We start from the raw sequence: 19,599 nt of genomic DNA on the forward strand, positions 1-19,599 counted from the left end.
ATGCCTTTTGTTGTTGTACAACTTTATCCCAATTGCGTTCTTTGCATTGTTTATTCTTTTATAATTTACATGTCTCAAAGCTTTGCTTTTTGTTGTTGACGGTTTCTTTTACATTTTGTTCCAAATAATTAATCCACATATTTTTCGTTGTCCTAAATGCTGCATTAGGGCTTGATTTTGGTTGCTATGCTACTTTGTTTGCTGTATATGAACTTAAAATTGGCTTACCTGTTACAAAGTACCTTTTAATAATTAACTTTAATCTAAATTATTTTATGCATTTGTTATTTTGCTAAACATCTTATTTACCTTGTTTGTTGTTTACGAATGGCTTGCCGTTTATTGATTTAATCTTCCTTTTAATCTCCCTTCTCGTATTTTCACTACCTTTTAAAGTTGAGTAAACAGACTTAAGATATATGCAGTAATATTTTTTTCATTTTATGTTGATACAAGTTTTAATAAGTTGGGTTAACAAAAAAAAAAAAAAATAGTTCCTATTAGATAACAGAAATAATTATTATACCCAGCTGTACTAGGATTGGGTAACGGTTGGTTGTACAGGTAAGGAAGGCTAAGTTCGGGTGTAACCGAACATGACATACTCAGCTGAGAGCTTTGGAGATAAAATAAGGGAAAATTACCATTTAGCAAAATGAACCGAGGGTAACCCTGGAATGTGTTTGTAGACATGGGTTTCAAATGGAATATATTAAAGAGTATTTTAAAGGGGAGTGGACCATAGTTCTATAGGTGGACGCCATTTCGGGATATCGCCATAAAGGTGGACCAGGGGTGACTCTAGAATGTGTGTTGTACGATATGGGTATCAAATGAAAGGTTTTAATGAGTATTTTAAAAGGGAGTGGGCCTTAGCTCTATAGGTGGATGCCTTTTCGAGATATCGCAATAAAGGTGGACCAGGGGTGACTATAGGATGTGTTTGTACGATATGGGTATCAAACTAAAGGTATTAATGAGGGCTTTAAAAGAGAGTGGCCGTTAGTTGTATATGTGAAGGAGTTTTCGAGATATCGACCAAAATGTGGACTAGGGTGACCCAGAACATCATTTGTCGGGTACCGCTAATTTATTTATTATATGTAATACCACGAACAGTATTCCTGCCAAGATTCCAAGGGTCTTTGATTTCACCCTGCAGAACTTTTTCATTTTCTTCTACTTAATATTGTAGGTGTCACACCCATTTTAAAAAGTTTTTTCTAAAGTTATTTTTGCGTCAATAAACCAATCCAATTACCATGTTTCATCTCTTTTTTAATATTTGGTAGAGAACTATGTCATTTTTTCATTTTTCGTAATTTTCGATATCGAAAAAGTGGGCGTGGTCATAGTCAGATTTCAGCCATTTTTTATACCAAGATAAAGTGAGCTCAGATAAGTACGTGAACTAAGTTTAGTAAAGTTATTTCGATTTTTGCTCAAGTTATCGTGTTAACGGCCGACTGGAAGGACAGACGGTGGACTGTGTATAAAAACTGGGAGTGGCTTCAACCGATTTCGCCCTTTTTCACAGAAAACAGTTATCGTCCTAGAATCTAAGCCCTTACCAAATTTCACAAGGATTGGTAAAGTTTTGTTCGATTTATGGCATTAAAAGTATTCTAGACGAATTAAATGAAAAACGGCGGAGCCACGCCCATTTTGAAATTTTCTTTTATTTTTGTATTTTGTTGCACCATATCATTACTGGAGTTGAATGTTGACATAATTTAATTATATACTGTATGATATTAAATTTTTTGTTAAAATTTGACTTGAACAATTTTTTTTTTAAGTGGGCGTGTTCTTCATCCGATTTTGCTAACTTTTATTTAGCACGCATATAGTAATAGGAGTAACGTGCCTGCCAAATTTCATCATAATATCTTTAACGACTGCCAAATTACAGCTTGCAAAACTTTTAAATTACCTTTTTTTTAGAAGTGAGCGGTGACATGCCCATTGTCCAAGATTTTACTAATTTTCTATTTTGAGTCATAAGGTCAACGCACCTAACAAGTTTCATCACTTTAGCCGTCTTTGGTAATGAATTATCGCACTTTTTCGGTTTTTAGAAATTATCGATATCGAAAAAGTGGGCGTGGTTGTAGTCCGCTTTCGTTCATTTTGAATAGCGATCTGGAACCTAAATACCAAATTTCATCAAGATACCTCAAAATTTATTCGAGTTATCGTGTTAACGGTCGGACGGACATGGCTAAATGAATTTCTTTTTTCGCCCAGATCATTTTGATATATAGAAGTCTGTCTCTCTCTCGATTAGTTTATGCCGTTACGGATTACCGTTATGCGAACAAAGTTAATATACTCTGTGAGCTCTGCTCAGCTGAGTTTAAAAATTTGATTGAGCCATATCCGTCTGTCCGTTAACACGATAACTTGAGTAGATATTGAGATATCTTCACCAAATTTGGTGCACGAGCTTATATGGATCCAGAATAGATTGGTATTGAAAATGAGCGAAATCGGATGATAATCACGCCCACTTTTTATATATATAACATTTTGGAAAACACTAAAAACCTCGTTATTTAGTAAATAATACACTGGTATTGAGACTCTTGATAAAAATTTGCAAAAAAATTTTAAAATGGGCGTGGCACCGCCCACTTGTGATAAATCAATTTTACAAATATTATTAATCATAAAAAACCTATCGTAACAAAATGCGGCAGAGAGGTTGCCTTTACTATAAGGAATGTTTTGAAGAAAAATTAACAAAATTGGTTAAGGACCACGCCCACTTTTATAGAAAAGATTTTTAAAAGGGTCGTGGATGAATAAAATAAGCTATATCTTTGCAAAAAGAGCTTTATATCAATGGTATTTCATTTCCCAAGTGGATTTAAAACAATAAATAGGAAAAACTACAAATAAAAAAAAGGCGTGGCACCGCCCCTTTTATGACTAAGCAATTTTCTATGTTTCGGGAGCCATAACTCGAAGAAAAATTATTTCAGAATAGAACCATATGTATATGTAATGAAGCGCAGCCTTGTAACACTATTAAGCACACAAAACAAACAATAACAGCATTTCAGGTGTACAGCTGGGTATGTTATGTTCGGTTTCACACGAACTTAGACTTCCTTACTTGTTTTTCTTGTGGTTTTAGAGACAGTTGTTGACGTGAGAGCTGTTGCTTGCTGACAAATGTTTGTTGACCTTACTGTTTCGGGTGTGATAAGCGATTGATAAGGAGAGGGGGTGGAGATAATTTTTTTGTATATGTTATATTTGTGGTTGGTGACTCTTGATTTTGATTTGCTTTTGTTTAATACACGGCGAAAAACTCTTTGAAAGTTTTAAGACATGCCGACCTAGTAATCCTTTGGGATTCTTGGTCTTACATGAACCAGTATATTTCTGGTCTGCAGAAGCCGCTCAAAATAAACTCTTTAAATTCAAGAGCATCTGCAATACAAATTTCATCGAGCCTGTCCTTTATAATTCAATCACCAAGAGTCTCTCCAAGTATTCTATCTTGGTGGACATCTTTAAGTCACCAAGGATTTTCTATCCATTGTCCCTGGAAATATAACACATGGATAACGATTTGTTAGAAATTCGAGCAGATTCTTGGTTCTCAAGATACTGGGTTACAACAATGAAGATTTTGATAGGAGCCTGTGACCTATAGATGATAATAGTACCATCTCGGATCCATAACTTATTCTTATTTGTACGGACGTATGCAAGCAGAAGAAGAGGGAGGACCAACTCCGTTGGATGTGCCAAATAGAAAACGGTTCGAGTTTACTGGTGATGACATTTGACATTAGATGACGAAACAAATAAGCAACTGGGCGGCAAAATCGTTAAGACGTCAAAGGTGATGCTAATTAAAATACCAAGAAATGAAAGACTTTAATAAATATGTATAAATATGAAACGTTACATGACACTGAAGACGGCACAAAGCCGAAACTGGTATATCTTTCAACCAAATTTGGAAAAGGTTGTCGAAAATCGTTGCAATATACATGGACGGTAGAGCTCTTTTAGTGGTTTGATACATTCATGATCAGTGTCATATATTTCATATTTCATATTTTTCATATTTCATATTTCATATCTTTATTAAGTCAAATGGTAACAACCTTACTGACTAGATTACAGGTTAACTTAGTACTAGTTTAACAATTTTAAAGTAAGATTTACTGAGATAAGTAATAGGACTCAATGCGTGCCTTAAACAGAGACCTTGGCATGGCAAAGTCCAGGTCAAGGCTTCTGGATAGGCGATTAAATTCCACAAGACCTCTTAGAAGAGGTGCGAAACTGAAGTAATTCGAACGCAGCACTTCAACGCGGAATGTACTGTGCAAGTGGAGAGCTCTGTTAGGGGCATTGAAAGTCAACTGCTCAAGTAGTTCTGAGCAGTCAGTGGCACCGGATATTATGTCAAAAATAAACATTACGTTTTGAACAAGACGTCTAACTTCAAGTGGCAAGACATTGATAAGCATGCATCTTGCATTGTAGGGTGGCAGGGGATTAACAAAGTGCAGAGGTTGAAGAGCAAATCGTATGAACTTTCGCTGAATTCTTTCAATTCTTAAAGAGTGTGAAGAGTATATGGGATTCCAGATGACTGATGCATACTCTAACTTGGAACGCACTAAAGCATTGTATAAGATTTTCCTGGTATATGGGTCCTTGAAATCCTTGGCATATCGTAGCAAGAAAGCTAAGTTGGTATAAGCCTTTGGTATGAGAAAGTTTACATGATTACAAAAAGTAACAGATGAGTCAAAAATTACGCCAAGATCGCGAAACTTATTAATTGACGCAAGAGTTACATTTGAAATCGAGTACGCGAATGAAATCACATTCATAGACTTAGTATACGTCATGTGACAGCATTTACTAATATTGAGTCGCAGATTATTTTGACAGGCCCAATTATTTATAGCATTCAGATCTTCTTGCAGACGCAATGCATCAGAAGTACAGGAGATTCTCCGAAAGAGTTTTAAGTCGTCAGCATAAAGTAAATAATTCGAATAGTTTATGCATGAGCCAACATCATTAATAAACATTAAGAACAAAATAGGATCAATGATGCTACCTTGTGGTACACCCGAAGTTGCTGAGAATTCATAAGACTTAGTTCTCTCGATTTCAACAAAAGATATTCTATTTTCCAAATAGGACTTCAGCCACGACAGAAAGCTTGAGTGAAATCCCATGTTTTCAAGTTTCCACAGAAGTAATTTGTGCGAAACTGTGTCAAAAGCCTTGGAAAAATCCGTATATATGGTGTCAACTTGACATCCATCCTTAAACGCAGAGACACAAACCTGAGAGAAAACAGCCAGATTTGTAGCAGTGGAACGTCCCGCAATGAAACCATGCTGACATGGATCGACTATTTTATTTATAGCGAAAGATACTTTGTTTTTAACTACCTTTTCAAAAAGTTTTGAACATGTTGACAGTTTGGATATTGGCCTGTAATTCTTTACTTCATTTTTATTGCCAGACATGAAGATAGGAGTGATAGACACCAGTTTCCAGCGATCAAAAAAAAACTCCAGACGATAGCGAAATATTGAAAATGTGGCACAGTGCCACACAAAGAGAAATACTACACTTCTTAAATAAAAAAGAGGGCAATCCATCAATATCATTTTTGATTGAGGTCTGTAAGGAGGATATACCCAAAATAATATCGGTTTCAGACAAGGACAGAGACCCAAAGTCTAAAGGTTTGGGGCTATCAGTAAGATACCTGTTATCAAGGTTATCGGCCTCAACAACAAACGTAGATTTGAAAAAATCAGCAAAAAGATTTGCCGAATCCACCAAACTGTTGGAACAAATGTCATTAAATTTGACACAGGTAGGTATATTAGAACAACCTTTCTTTGAACGAACATAGTTCCAAAAAGATTTAGGATTAACTTTCAACTCATCTTCAACTCTAGAAACGTATTTATTGTACAAAAACTTATCAAGAACATTGAACTGCGTCATATAGGAAGTATACTTATCTTTAAAAACAGTATCGCTGGTATCCTTATATAATTTAAAGTACTTATTTCTTTGATTTTTCAACTTTTTCAACCAAGTATTGTACTATGGTAGTTTGTGAACTTTAACTGGTAGGAGAGAAATTTCCTACTGAATATGTCAGCCATCTTTAGCAGAAAAATGTCGAAACATTCAGTTGAATTTTTAGCAAAGAAAATAGATGTCCAATCTATTTCAGATATGAGAGAGTTTAAAGATTCATAATTTGCATCCTTAAAGTTATAGGCGCGCTTATTATTATTTATATTGTTTTTCGGCACTAGTTCGAAGAATTCAATAGATAAATATAGTGCTACATGATGCATATCTGATTTATATATAGGAACACACACATTCAGTCAAGTGAGTTATGAGGTTCTAATCGACAAAAATTAGGTCCAAAATATTGTTTAGCTGGTTCACGAAACTGTTAATCTGAATTAGATTGGCACTAAAAAGGGTGTCTAAGAAATCAATCTCATGGGGATGATGAACATTAGTAGGTGTTAAGATATCATCTTCTAGTAATTTCGACCAAACAACCTTGCTGAGATTAAAATCTCCCAGGACGCAAAAATTACTATCAACATTATATTCATATAGGTCAAATATATTAACATGAGTAAAGTACAGCAAATCTGTGCTGCAAGGCGGAATGTAAGAAACGCAGATAAATAGATTGCTAGAAGGCCCAGTAATACAGACACAAAGCTGGTCCAAGAGAGAGTCATCGTTAGAAAGCGGCACAAAAGAAGAGAGAAGAGAACGCCTTACAGCAATTAACACCCCACCACCTCTGAGACGCCCTGTTTTGATAGGGTCTCTATCTTTCGATAAGTTTGAAACAGACTTTGATCAAAAAATTCTGAGTCAGAGAAGTCATTATTAAGCCAAGTCTCAACAATGACGTAGACATCATAGTCGCACCGTGAAGTGGCTAAAAATATATCTTTAAATTTCGTTCTCAACCCAGATATATATTCGGATAATAGATATTTATGCTTTTTTTAATATTACCGCATATAGCTAAGGTTTTGCAGTTGAGCCCTGTGCTTTTTGAAAAAAAACGGAATGGTTTAATTTTGACGTTCGATGGCCATAGCGAAGATTCAAGAAGTTTATTATATATTGAAGGCGAGACTCCAAGTTTAAAATTACATCTTGATAACAAACTCGAGTCTGCATCTTTCTTTATTAATTTAAAACAATGAATTAATGAAGGCGAGATGTTTGCATTATGTGAGACATAGTCGACAATATCGCTAGCGTTTACCGTCGGCTTAAAAGACGACAAATGCTAAAGATCATAGCTTTGATTCATACTTGAGGTCAAACAAGGCTTTGTACATTCGAAGCACTATCATCTACGAGGCAGCGACAATCCTTCGTCGTATAATGAAGATATCCACGGAGCACGATTGTCTATTACGCTTTGACAGAGTGAACTCGGTTGTCTTGAACTGCTGCCGCGATTCCATTACTGAATGCTGGAAGCTCTTCACGATAGTCACTGACTATATCCCACTCATCTCCTTCTGAATAGTATTGGTCTGGTGGAACGGATAGACCTCAAAAACTGTGTAACAAATGAAACTGAGAGTTGTCATGAATATATACCAGGTGTCGATTATTGTGAAGGTGGCCATTGCACGGACGTGATATAATAATAATAAAAAAATATTGTCACGCTTTACCTCCGATGAGATTTAGGACGAGCTTTACTTTCAATTTGCGTTCCGCTTCTTTTAAATTTTTCACCTAAGTTGGCGGAACGGAACCTAGATTGCTATCCCCTGGATTCGAAGTTCCTTATGGCAGAAGGGTAATGGTGGGATGATCCAGAAGGTACGCCAAAGGCCTATCAATATCGATAACATAACGCAAAACCTTCGGGGAGTGATATTTTTAATAAAAAAAAAACTACAACAACAACGTTTTTGAACTTACAAATAGCTGCTTCGGGGCTCATACATCGTATAACGGCAATATTAAGCTCGAACAAAGACCTAACAGGCGTTCTGTTCATAAACATCGGCTGAGTGAAACATTACCGATCTCCCCACTCGTCTCGCAAGCTTCCTCTATGAGTAAATTGTTCTCTAATGCCAAACATCGGAAATTGTTTGAAGAATGGCGCATTGCATAGTTTTATTGGGACTTAAAACGTTCTAAACTAAAATTTCATTTCAAATTTGTTATCTAGAGTTCTATGAATATTTTTGAGCATGCAGTTTTGAAGCCCAATAAATTTTAGTCTCATAAAGTACAACTAATAGGCCTTTCAACATTCGCATTGATTTTTGACAAAAGTTTTTCGGAAGAGTGTTTCAGATTTTACCTCATATAAAAAATAAATCTAAGCGCCCTTAAAGACATGCTTCGGAAAAAAATAAACACCAATTTTGAGAGACATATCTCATTACTTAGTTAGACTAAAATTGGTTGGGTTACAACATTGCATTTTCAAAAATATTTTTGTAAAAAATTTCTCAAAACTTTCTCTTTAGACACTCGCTGTTTCGACCAAGCAGGAAAGGCTTGGACAAAAACGCGGGGCTGCAAAATTTCTAAGATCATGTGCAAAGCGTACGACATTAGACTCAAAAAGTGGCTCATATCTCTGAAGAGAGAAGACTTAAGGCTCACGATGGGCATACTTACGGGTGAAGTGCAAGTGCAGGAAGTCCAGCAAGTGCAGGAGTTGTGAGCTGCGGGAAGAAAAGGTTGAGCATTTTCTGCGTTCGTGCCCTGCGCTCGCCAAGTCAAGGCTCCAGCTATTACGGGCGGCAGAGTTGCCAGTTCTCGAGGCAGAAATAAAGCTGGGTCCTAGATAACGAGGGCGGAGTTATTCTATAATATGCCCTGGCACCTGATTGGGCTTCTTCCGTTTGGTCGTCAAACAAATTCTGATAACATATTCAGTCTATGAGAGGTCTTTACTAACTGAATTTTTTGCTTTTCGAGGCCATGTTTTGACTTAATATTCCCTCCGAAACCCGAAAAAGTATTGTGACGAATATTAGCATCACTAAGCGATACTAGCATCACTAAGCCGATGCTAAGCAGCCACTCGTATGCACGTAAACATCAATCATCATCTAAACACATACATACATACAAGGCAATGGAGAGATACCCATAAACACATATAATCATCAGCCGAAGTAGTACTCACATATATACACGCATATGGCTATGCGAGAGGCTATAAAATACAAATACACACTCATATAGCTGGTAACCAAGTAGAAGATTCTAGAAGCAGAAACGTCTAGACATTTGGGGAAATATTCGGACAAGGCAACAGAGAGTATAAAAGCAGCGCAAGCTGAGTAGTCCATAATCAGTTTTGATTTAAGCACGCTATAGGTTGTGAAGTTAGGTGTTATTGTACTCTCAAAGTAGCCTAATAAAGACCATTTTGCATTATTGAATATTGGCGTTATTTATTCAACACTTTAGCGATTCGAACGTTAGCAGAAGGTTTGGAATAAGCGGAATTTCCCTAAATTCGTTACAGTATAATTTACCAATATTTGTATTACATAATTATTAATTCTGTTTATATCTCTTAAATATTTTGCAAACATTTTTTCTTTTTAATTAATACATTTTTCTACTATTTTTTACAGATTGTCATAAAAGTCCTTGTACAGTCCTTGTATGCAAAATGTGTAAACCATAAAAATTTCGAAAAATCAATTAAATAAAAATCCGTAAAAAATCAAATATAATTGATTTGTAAAAGATTCGAAACGAAGCAAAAAAGCAAACAGTTTATGAATACATAATATTTTCGAACAAGCGGCACGCGCTCGTCCAAACTGGTCTGTAAATATGTGTGAGGGTGTAAAATAGTAAATAAATAATTTCTTATGTAAATGAGCAACTTGTGGCCTTAAAATAATTATTTAACTACGTAAGTTTTAATGAAAGTCAAAAACCAAATTTGTTGAGCTCAAATCAAAATAAAAAGCCTGTGAAGAGTTAGTCAAAACACACGAGACAAAAACATTGTTATAATCAAAAAACAGATAATCTCAAAAACACGAAATGTAAGTGAGCGGCAATAAAAAAATAAAAATATGAAAAAAAACAACAATAAAACACCCAAAGACACAAAGAACACAATTGATTATCAGCTTATCAGCTCATAGCGATACTAAAAAACAATAACAAGGTTTACAAACCAAAAAACGCGCAAACGCGGCAAAAAAATAGAATAGTAAGAAAGACAACAACGATAATCAAATACGAAGGCACAAACCGCGCCAACAAATGCATTTAAGTGAGTATTTATAAAGATATTCTTTTTTCGTATTTTAAAAAATAAAATAAACAAGTAAGGAAGGCTAAGTTCGGGTGTAACCGAACATAACATACTCAGTTGAGAGCTATGGAGACAAAATAAGGAAAATCAATCTGGGGTAACCCTGGAATGTGGTTGTATAACATGTGTATCAAATGAAAGGTATTAAAGAGTATTTTAAGAGAGAGTAGGCCATAGTTCTATGGATGAACGCCATTTAGGGATATCGCCATAAAGGTAGACCAGGGCTGACTCTAGAATTTGTTTGTACGATATGGGTATCAAATGAAAGGTGTTACTGAGCATTTTAAGAGGGAGTGGGCCTTAGGTCTATCGGTGGACGCCTTTTCGAGATGTCCCCATTAAGGTGGACCAGGGGTGATTCTATAATGTGTTTGTACGATATGGGTATCAAATGAAAGCTGTTAATGAGTATTTTGAAAAGGAGTGATCCTTAGTTCCATAGGTGGACGCCGTTTCGAGATATCGCCATAAAGGTGGACCAGGGGTGTCTCTAGAATGTGTTTGTACGATATGGGAATCAAATGAAAGGTGTTACTGAGCATTTTAAGAGGGAGTGGGCATTAGGTCTATAGGTGGACGCCTTTTCGAGATATCGCCATTAGGGTGGGCCAGGGGTGACTCTAGAATGTTTGTACGGTATGGGTATCAAACGAAAGGTGTTACTGAGCATTTTAAGAGGGAGTGGGCATGAGGTCTATAGGTGGACGCCTTTTCGAGATATCGTCATTAGGGTGGGCCAGGGGTGACTCTAGAATGTGTTTGTACGATATGTGCATCAAACGAAAGGTGTTACTGAGCATTTTAAGAGGGAGTGGGCATTAGGTCTATAGGTGGACGCCCTTTCGAGATATCGCCATTAGGGTGGGCCAGGGTTGCCTCTAGAATGTTTGTACGATATGGGTATCAATCGAAAGGAGTTACTGAGCATTTTAAGAGGGAGTGGGCATTAGGTCTATAGGTGGACGCCTTTTCGAGATATCGCCATTAGGGTGGACCAGGGGTGACTCTAGAATGTGTTTGTACGATATGGGTATCAAATGAAAGGTGGTAAGGAGTATTTTAAAAGGGAATAATCCTTAGTTCTATAGGTGGACGCCTTTTCGAGATATCGCCATAAAGGTGGACCAAGGGTGACTCTAGAATGTTTGTACGATATGGGTATCAAACGAAAGGTGTTACTGAGCATTTTAAGAGGGAGTGGGCATTAGGTCTATAGGTGGACGCCTTTTCGAGATATCGCCATTAGGGTGGGCCAGGGTGACTCTAGAGTGTGTTTGTACGATATGGGTATCAAATGAAAGGTGGTAATGAGTATTTTAAAAGGGAGTAATCCTTAGTTCTATAGGTGGACGCCTTTTCGAGATATCGCCATAAAGCTGGACCAAGGGTGACTCTAGAATGTTTGTACGGTATGGGTATCAAACGAAAGGTGTTACTGAGCATTTTAAGAGGGAGTGGGCATTAGGTCTATAGGTGGACGCCTTTTCGAGATATCGCCATTAGGGTGGGCCAGGGTGACTCTAGAATGTGTTTGTACGATATGGGTATCAAATGAAAGGTGGTAATGAGTATTTTAAAAGGGAGTAATCCTTAGTTCTATAGGTGGACGCCTTTTCGAGATATCGCCATTAGGGTGGGCCAGGTGTGACTCTAGAATGTTTGTACGATATGGGTATCAAACGAAAGGTGTTACTGAGCATTTTAAGAGGGAGTGGGCATTAGGTCTATAGATGGACGCCTTTTCGAGATATCGCCATTAGGGTGGGACAGGGGTGACTCTAGAATGTTTGTACGATATGGGTATCAAACGAAAGGTGTTACTGAGCATTTTAAGAGGGAGTGGACATTAGGTTTATAGGTGGACGCCTTTTCGAGATATCGCCATTAGGGTGGGCCAGGGGTGACTCTAGAATGTTTGTACGATATGGGTATCAAACGAAAGGTGTTACTGAGCATTTTAAGAGGGAGTGGACATTAGGTCTATAGGTGGACGCCTTTTCGAGATATCGCCATTAGGGTGGGCGAGGGTGACTCTAGAATGTGTTTGTACGATATGGGTATCAAATGAAAGGTGGTAATGAGTATTTTAAAAGGGAGTAATCCTTAGTTCTATAGGTGGACGCCTTTTTGAAATATCGCCATTAGGGTGGGCCAGGTGTGACTCTAGAATGTTTGTACGATATGGGTATCAAACGAAAGCTGTTACTGAGCATTTTAAGAGGGAGTGGGCATTAGGTCTATAGGTGGACGCCTTTTCGAGATATCGCCATTAGGGTGGGCCAGGGATGACTCTAGAATGTTTGTACGATATGGGTATCAAACGAAAGGTGTTACTGAGCATTTTAAGAGGGAGTGGACACTAGGTCTATAGGTGGACGCCTTTTCGAGATATCGCCATTAGGGTGGGCCAGGGGTGACTCTAAAATGTTTGTACGATATGGGTATCAAACGAAAGGTGTTACTGAGCATTTTAAGAGGGAGGGGGCATTAGGTCTATAGGTGGACGCCTTTTCGAGATATCGCCATTAGGGTGGGACAGGGGTGACTCTGGTATGTTTTTGTACGATATGGATATCAACTTAAAGGTATTAATGAGGGCTTTAAAAGCGAGTGGCCCTTAGATGTATATGTGACGGCGTTCTCGCGATATCGACCAAAATGTGGGCCAGGTGATCCAGAAAATCATCTGTCGGGTACTGCTAATTTATTTATATATGCAATACCACTAACAGTATTCCTGCCAAGATTCCAAGGGCTGTTGATTTCGCCTTGTAGAACTTTTTCATTTTCTTCTACTTAATATGGTAGGTGTCACACCCATTTTACAAAGTTTTTTCCAAAGCTATATTTGGCGTCAATAAACCAATCCAGTTACCATGTTTCATCACTTTTTTCGTATTTGGTATAGAATTATGGCATTTTTTTCATTTTTCGTAATTTTCGATATCGATAAAGTGGGCGTGGTTATGGTCAGATTTCGCCCATTTTTTATACCAAGAAAAAGTGAGCTCAGGTAAGTACGTGGGCTAAGTTTAGTAAAGATATATCGGATTTTGCTCAAGTTATTGTGTTAATGGCCGAGCGGAAGGACAGACGGTGGACTGTGTATAAAAACTGGGCGTGGCTTCCACCGATTTCGCCCATTTTCACAGAGAACAGTTACCGTCATAGAGTCTATGCTCCTACCAAATTTGAGAAGGATTGGTAAATTTTTGTTCGACTTATGGCAATAAAAGTATTCTAGACAAACTAAATGAAAATGGGCGGAGCCACGCCCATTTTGAAATTTTCTTTTATTTTTGTATTTTGTTGCATCATATCATTACTGGAGTTGAATTTTGACTTAATTTACTTATATACAGTAAAGATATTACATTTTTTGTTAAAATTTGAATTTAAACAATTTTTTTTTTAAAAAGTGGGCGTGTTCTTCATCCAATTTTGCAAATTTTTATTTAGCACATATAGAGTAATAGTAGTAACGTTCCTGCCAAATTTCATCATGATATCTTCAACGACTGCCAAATTACAGCTTGCAAAACTTTTAAATTACCTTCTTGTAAAAGTGGGCGGTGCCACGCCCATTGTCCAAAATCTTAATAACTTTCTATTCTGCGTCATAACGTCAACCCATCTACCAAGTTTCGTCGCTTTATCTGTCTTTTGTAATGAGTTATCGCACTTTTTCGGTTTTTCGAAATTTTCGATATCGAAAAAGTGGGCGTGGTTATAGTCCGATATCGTTCATTTTAAATAGCGATCTGAGATGAGTTCTCAGGAACCTGCATACCAAATTTCATCAAGATACCTCAAAATTTACTCAAGTTATCGTGTTAACGGACGGACGGACGGACATGGCTCAATCAAATTTTTTTTCGATCCTGATTATTTTGATATATGGAAGTCTATATCTATCTCGATTCCTTTATATATGTACAACCAACCGTTATCCAATCAAACTTAATATACTCTGTGAGCTCTGCTCAACTGAGTATAAAAATAGCAATGCACAGCTAAACCCAGTAAACATGTTGAGGCATTTTTGACTCATAACTCATTTGCTATGCATAGTGATATAAATTTGAAAATTATGTATCGGGATTTTACGCAAATGATTAAAGCTGTAAAGTTTGATTACTTTTTTGTTTGAAGGATAATTTTTGGTATTGAGAAGTGAATGGGCTTGACAGACTTTTAAGTTTCTGCACGCAAAACAAAATTCTTTTAGAACATAGAAAAGAAAATGATGTTTCGACATATCCTTTTTTCTCAATTTAGCATTGGTGTTTTAAAAAAACTAAATAAAAAACAAGTAAGGAAGGCTAAGTTCGGTGTAACCGATTATTACATACTCAGCTGAGAGCTATGGAGACAAAATAAGGGAAAATAACCATGTAGGAAAATGAACCGAGGGTAACCCTGGAATGTGTTTGTATCACATGTATATCAAAGGGAAGGTATCAAAGAGTTTTTTAAGAGGGAGTAGGCCATAGTTCTATGGGTGGACGCCATTTAGGGATATCGCCATAAAGGTAGAGCATGCGTGACTCTAGAATTTGCTTGTACGATATGGGTATTAAATGAAAGGTGTTAATGAGTATTTTAAAAGGGCGTGGGCCTTAGTTCTATAGGTGGACGCCTTTTCGAGATATCGCCATAAAGGTAGAGCATGGGTGACTCTAGAATTTGCTTGTACGATATGGGTATTAAATGAAAGGTGTTAATGAGTATTTTAAAAGGGCGTGGGCCTTAGTTCTATATGTGGACGCCTTTTCGAGATATCGCCATAAAGGTGGACCAGGGGCGACTCTAGAATTTGTTTGTACGATATGGGTATCAAATGAAAAATTGTTAATGAGTATTTTAAAAGGGCGTGGGCCTTAGTTCGAGATATCGCCATAAAGGTGGACCAGGGGCGACTCTAGAATTTGTTTGGTATGGGTATGATATGGGTATCAAATGAAAAGTGTTAATGAATATTTTTAAAGCGACTGGGCCTTAGTTCTATAGGTGGACGCCTTTTCGAGATATCGCCATAAAGGTAGAGCGTGGGTGACTCTAGAATTTGCTTGTACGATATGGGTATTAAATGAAAGGTGTTAATGAGTATTTTAAAAGGGCGTGGGCCTTAGTTCTATATGTGGACGCCTTTTCGAGATATCGCCATAAAGGTGGACCAGGGGCGACTCTAGAATTTGTTTGTACGATATGGGTATCAAATGAAAAATTGTTAATAAGTATTTTAAAAGGGCGTGGGCCTTAGTTCGAGATATCGCCATAAAGGTGGACCAGGGGCGACTCTAGAATTTGTTTGTACGATATGGGTATCAAATGAAAGGTGTTAATGAGTATTTTAAAAGGGGTGTGGGCCTTAGTTCTGGAGGTGGACGCCTTTTCGTGACTCTAGAATTTGTTTGTACGATATGGGTATCAAATGGAAGGTGTTTATGAGTATTTTAGATGGGAGTGGGCCTTAGTTCTATAGGTGGACGCCTTTTCGAGATATCGCCATAAAGGTGGACCAGGGGTGACTCTAGAATTTGTTTGTAAGATATGGGTATCAAATGAAAGGTGTTAATGAGTATTTTAAAGGGGAGTGGTGGTGGTTGTATATGTGAAGGAGTTTTCAAGATATCGACCAAAATGTGGACCAGGGTGACCCAGAACATCATTTGTTGGATACCGCTAATTTATTTATATATATAATACCACGAACAGTATTCCTGCCAAGATTTCAAGAGTTTTTTATTTCGCCCTGCAGAACTTTTTCATTTCATTCTACTTAATATGGTAGGTGTCACACCCATTTTACAAAGTTTTTTCTAAAGTTATATTTTGCGTCAATAAACCAATCCAAATACCATTTTTCATCCCTTTTTTCGTATTTGGTATAGAATTGGCATTTTTTTCATGTTTCGTAATTTTCGATATCGGAAAAGTGGACGTGGTCATAGTGGGATTTCGGCCATTTTTTACACCAATACAAAGCGAGTTCAGATAAGTACGTGAACTGAGTTTAGTAAAGATATATCTATTTTTGCTCAAGTTATCGTGTTAACGGCCGAGCGGAAGGACAGACGGTCGACTGTGTATAAAAACTGGGCGTGGCTTCAACCGATTTCGCCCTTTTTCACAGAAAACAGTTATCGTCCTAGAATCTAAGCCCCTAACAAATTTCACAAGGATTGGTAAGTTTTTGTTCGACTTATGGCATTAAAAGTATTCTAGATGAATTAAATGAAAAAGGGCGGAGTTACGCCCATTTTGAAGTTTTCTTTTATCTTTGTATTTAGTTGCACCATATCATTACTGGAGTCGAATGTTGACATAATTTACTTATATACTGTAAAGATATTAAATTTTTTGTTAAAATTTGACTTAACAAATTTTTTTTAAAGTGGGCGTGGTCGTTCTCCGATTTTCCAAATTTTTATTAAGCATACATATAGTAATAGGAGTAACGTCCCTGCCAAATTTCATCATGATATCTTCATCCACTGCCAAATTACAGCTTGAAAAACTTTTAAATAACCTTCTTTTAAAGTACGCGGTGCCACGCCCATTGCCCAAAATTTTACTAATTTTCTATTCTGCGTTAGAAGTTCAACTCACCTACCAAATTTCATCGCTTTATCCGTCTTTGGTAAAGAACAGCGGAGGGCACCACTACATTTACACGGTTACCAAATTGAGAATGTGTTAGTAAACACGAACGTGTAGCGAGCACGAAAGCAAAATCAATTATTTATTTAGTTTGATTTAAATGCTTGAACGGTGAACACGTGTCACACGCACTCTTTGGTACTATGTTTTAAGCGCACGTGCGACACTTCCTCACTGTACGACCATCAAAATCAAACTGAAAGAGCTGTCATTGATTTTGACGAAGTAGCCATTGTGCTCTCGCTTATCGTATGCATATATGGTCGCTTAGCAGGTGCTAAGCTCACGCCCACCCCGGGTAATGAATTATCGCACTTTTTCGGTTTTTCGAAATTTTCGATATCGAAAAAGTGGGCGTGGTTATAGTACGATATCGTCCATTTTAAATAGCGATCCGAGAGGAATGCCCAGGAACCTACGTACCAAATTTCATCAAGATACCTCAAAATTTACTCAAGTTATCGTTTTAACGGACAGACGGACGAACGGACGGACGGACAAACATGGCTCAATCAAACTTTTTTTCGATACTGATGATTTTGATATGTGGAAGTCTATATCTATCTCGATTCCTTTATACCTGTACAACCAACCGTTATCCCATCAAAGTTAATATACTCTGTGAGCTCTGCTCAACTGAGTATAATAATGAGCAACTGAAACCAGCAAACATGTTGAATCATTTTTGACTCATGACTCATTTGCTACGCACAGTGATATAAATTTCAAAATTATGTATCGGGATTTGACGAAGATGATTAAAGCTATAAAGCTTGATTATTTTTTTGTTTGAAGTAAAATTTTTGGTATTGAGAAGTGAACGGGCAAGACAGATTTTTAAGTTTCTGCACGCAAAAAAAAAAAACTTTTTTGGAACATGGAAAAGAAAATGATTTTTGACATATACATTTTTCTCAATTAAGCATAGGCATTGAATTAAACTAAATAAAAAATTATGAGCAACTGAACCCAGCAAACGTTTTAAGTCATTTATGAGTCATGAGTTATAAGTGATATAAATTTGACAATAATGTATCGGGATTTTACCGCACGTGATTAAAGTTGTAAGGTTTGATTTGTTTTTTTTTCTTAATTAGGATTGAGAAGTGAACGGGCAAGACAGATTTTTTAGATTCTACAACCAAAAAAAAAAAAGTTCTTTAGAACATAGGTAACTGGAATGATTTTTCGCCATGGACTTTTTTTCTCAATTTATTATAGACACTAATATTTTTCCTAATGAAACAAAATATAAAATATTTTTCCTTGTTTTTGCAAACATTTCATTGCCTTGAGAAAGAAAGTCCTATGGCGAAAAATCATTCCCATTTTGGAAAGAATGTTTTTTTGGGCCTAGTTGCTTATACGAGACGTTCAGCTTGATTGATTTTAAATTGAAAGCGGCATGAGTTCTAGTTGTATTTTTACAATATATATAATAGGGTGGATCAATTTGTAAGGACGAAAGTTAAACGATATCGCGCCATCGATTTTTCGATAGGATTTGGGTTCAGGAAAAAAAAGTTCCACTACGCATACCCAAAAAAATTAGTTTCGAGCTTGGGAAATTTCATTTTTATGATTTTTTTCGACTTTGATTTTTAAGGTTTTTTTCATGACCTACCAAAAAATTTTCATATGTAATTTTTTTTTTTTCAAAAAACTGTTAGCGACAACGTTTTTAGCGGACATTTTTGGGAATTTGGAATTTTTTTAGGTCATGAAAAAATCCTTAAAAATCAAAGTCGAGAAAAAAGTCAAAAAAACGAAATTTCGCATGCGCGATATCGGTTAATAAATCGACCCAGTCTAATATATAATCAGTATAGCCGTTACAAAACAAACTACAAGAAAAAATGTTTAAAAATGGAGTTAATCAGTTTGTGTACTCCACGGCTTAATTAGTTTTTTTTGGAAACATTTCGAGGAAATCGCAGCCTCATCGTGCAGTATGGAGTCATTTTTGAGTGTTTTTGTTGAGTTATTCGTTGGGTTCGCCGTTAAGTCATTTTTGAGAGTAGCCAGGGAACTGTTATTTTCTCCAATTTAAAACGCCACTCGCCTGCTAACGTTGTTTGCTAAAAAAAATTTCATTTAAAATGAGTCGGTAAGAGGTAGTAAACCGTTCCGTTTGATAACTGGGATGTTCCGTTTTTATGTTGTTCCATTTCTTCGCGCATTGAGTAAATTGCAGTCAGCCAGTTTTTATTTGTAAATATTGAGGTACTAACTAATCAATAAAAGAGTGAGTAAAAATAAAAAAAATATAGTATATATGCATATTAGACTGGGTCGATTTATTAACTGATATCGCGCCATCGATTTTTCGATAGGATTTGGGCTCAGGAAAAAAAGTTCCACTACGCATATCCAAAAAAAATAATTTTCGAGCCTGCGAAATTTCATTTTTTTTACTTTTTTCGACTTTGATTTTTAAGGCCTTTTTCATGACCTACTAAAAAATTTTCATTTGATTGTAAAATTTTCATGTATACCCTGTCCGACCCAAAAATGTCCGCTAAAAACGTTGGCGGTAACAGTTTTTTGAAAAACCAACATTTTTC

The 19,599-nt window shown here is 36.6% G+C and overlaps 1 protein-coding gene across 2 annotated transcripts in view; it reads left to right on the forward strand.

Annotated features, from left to right (window-relative positions):
* Sesn (Sestrin) overlaps nt 1-19,599 on the forward strand; it is a 516,933-nt gene that overhangs the window by 11,180 nt on the left and 486,154 nt on the right. For both annotated transcript variants that reach the window (XM_067775363.1, XM_067775371.1), the window contains exon 2: nt 9,672-10,327. The gene's annotated coding sequence lies outside the window, so the exon portion shown is untranslated. The remainder of the gene's footprint in view (nt 1-9,671; nt 10,328-19,599) is intronic.

The sequence above is a fragment of the Eurosta solidaginis genome, chromosome 3 (assembly GCF_040869045.1).
Source record: "Eurosta solidaginis isolate ZX-2024a chromosome 3, ASM4086904v1, whole genome shotgun sequence".
Lineage (NCBI taxonomy): Eukaryota > Metazoa > Arthropoda > Insecta > Diptera > Tephritidae > Eurosta > Eurosta solidaginis.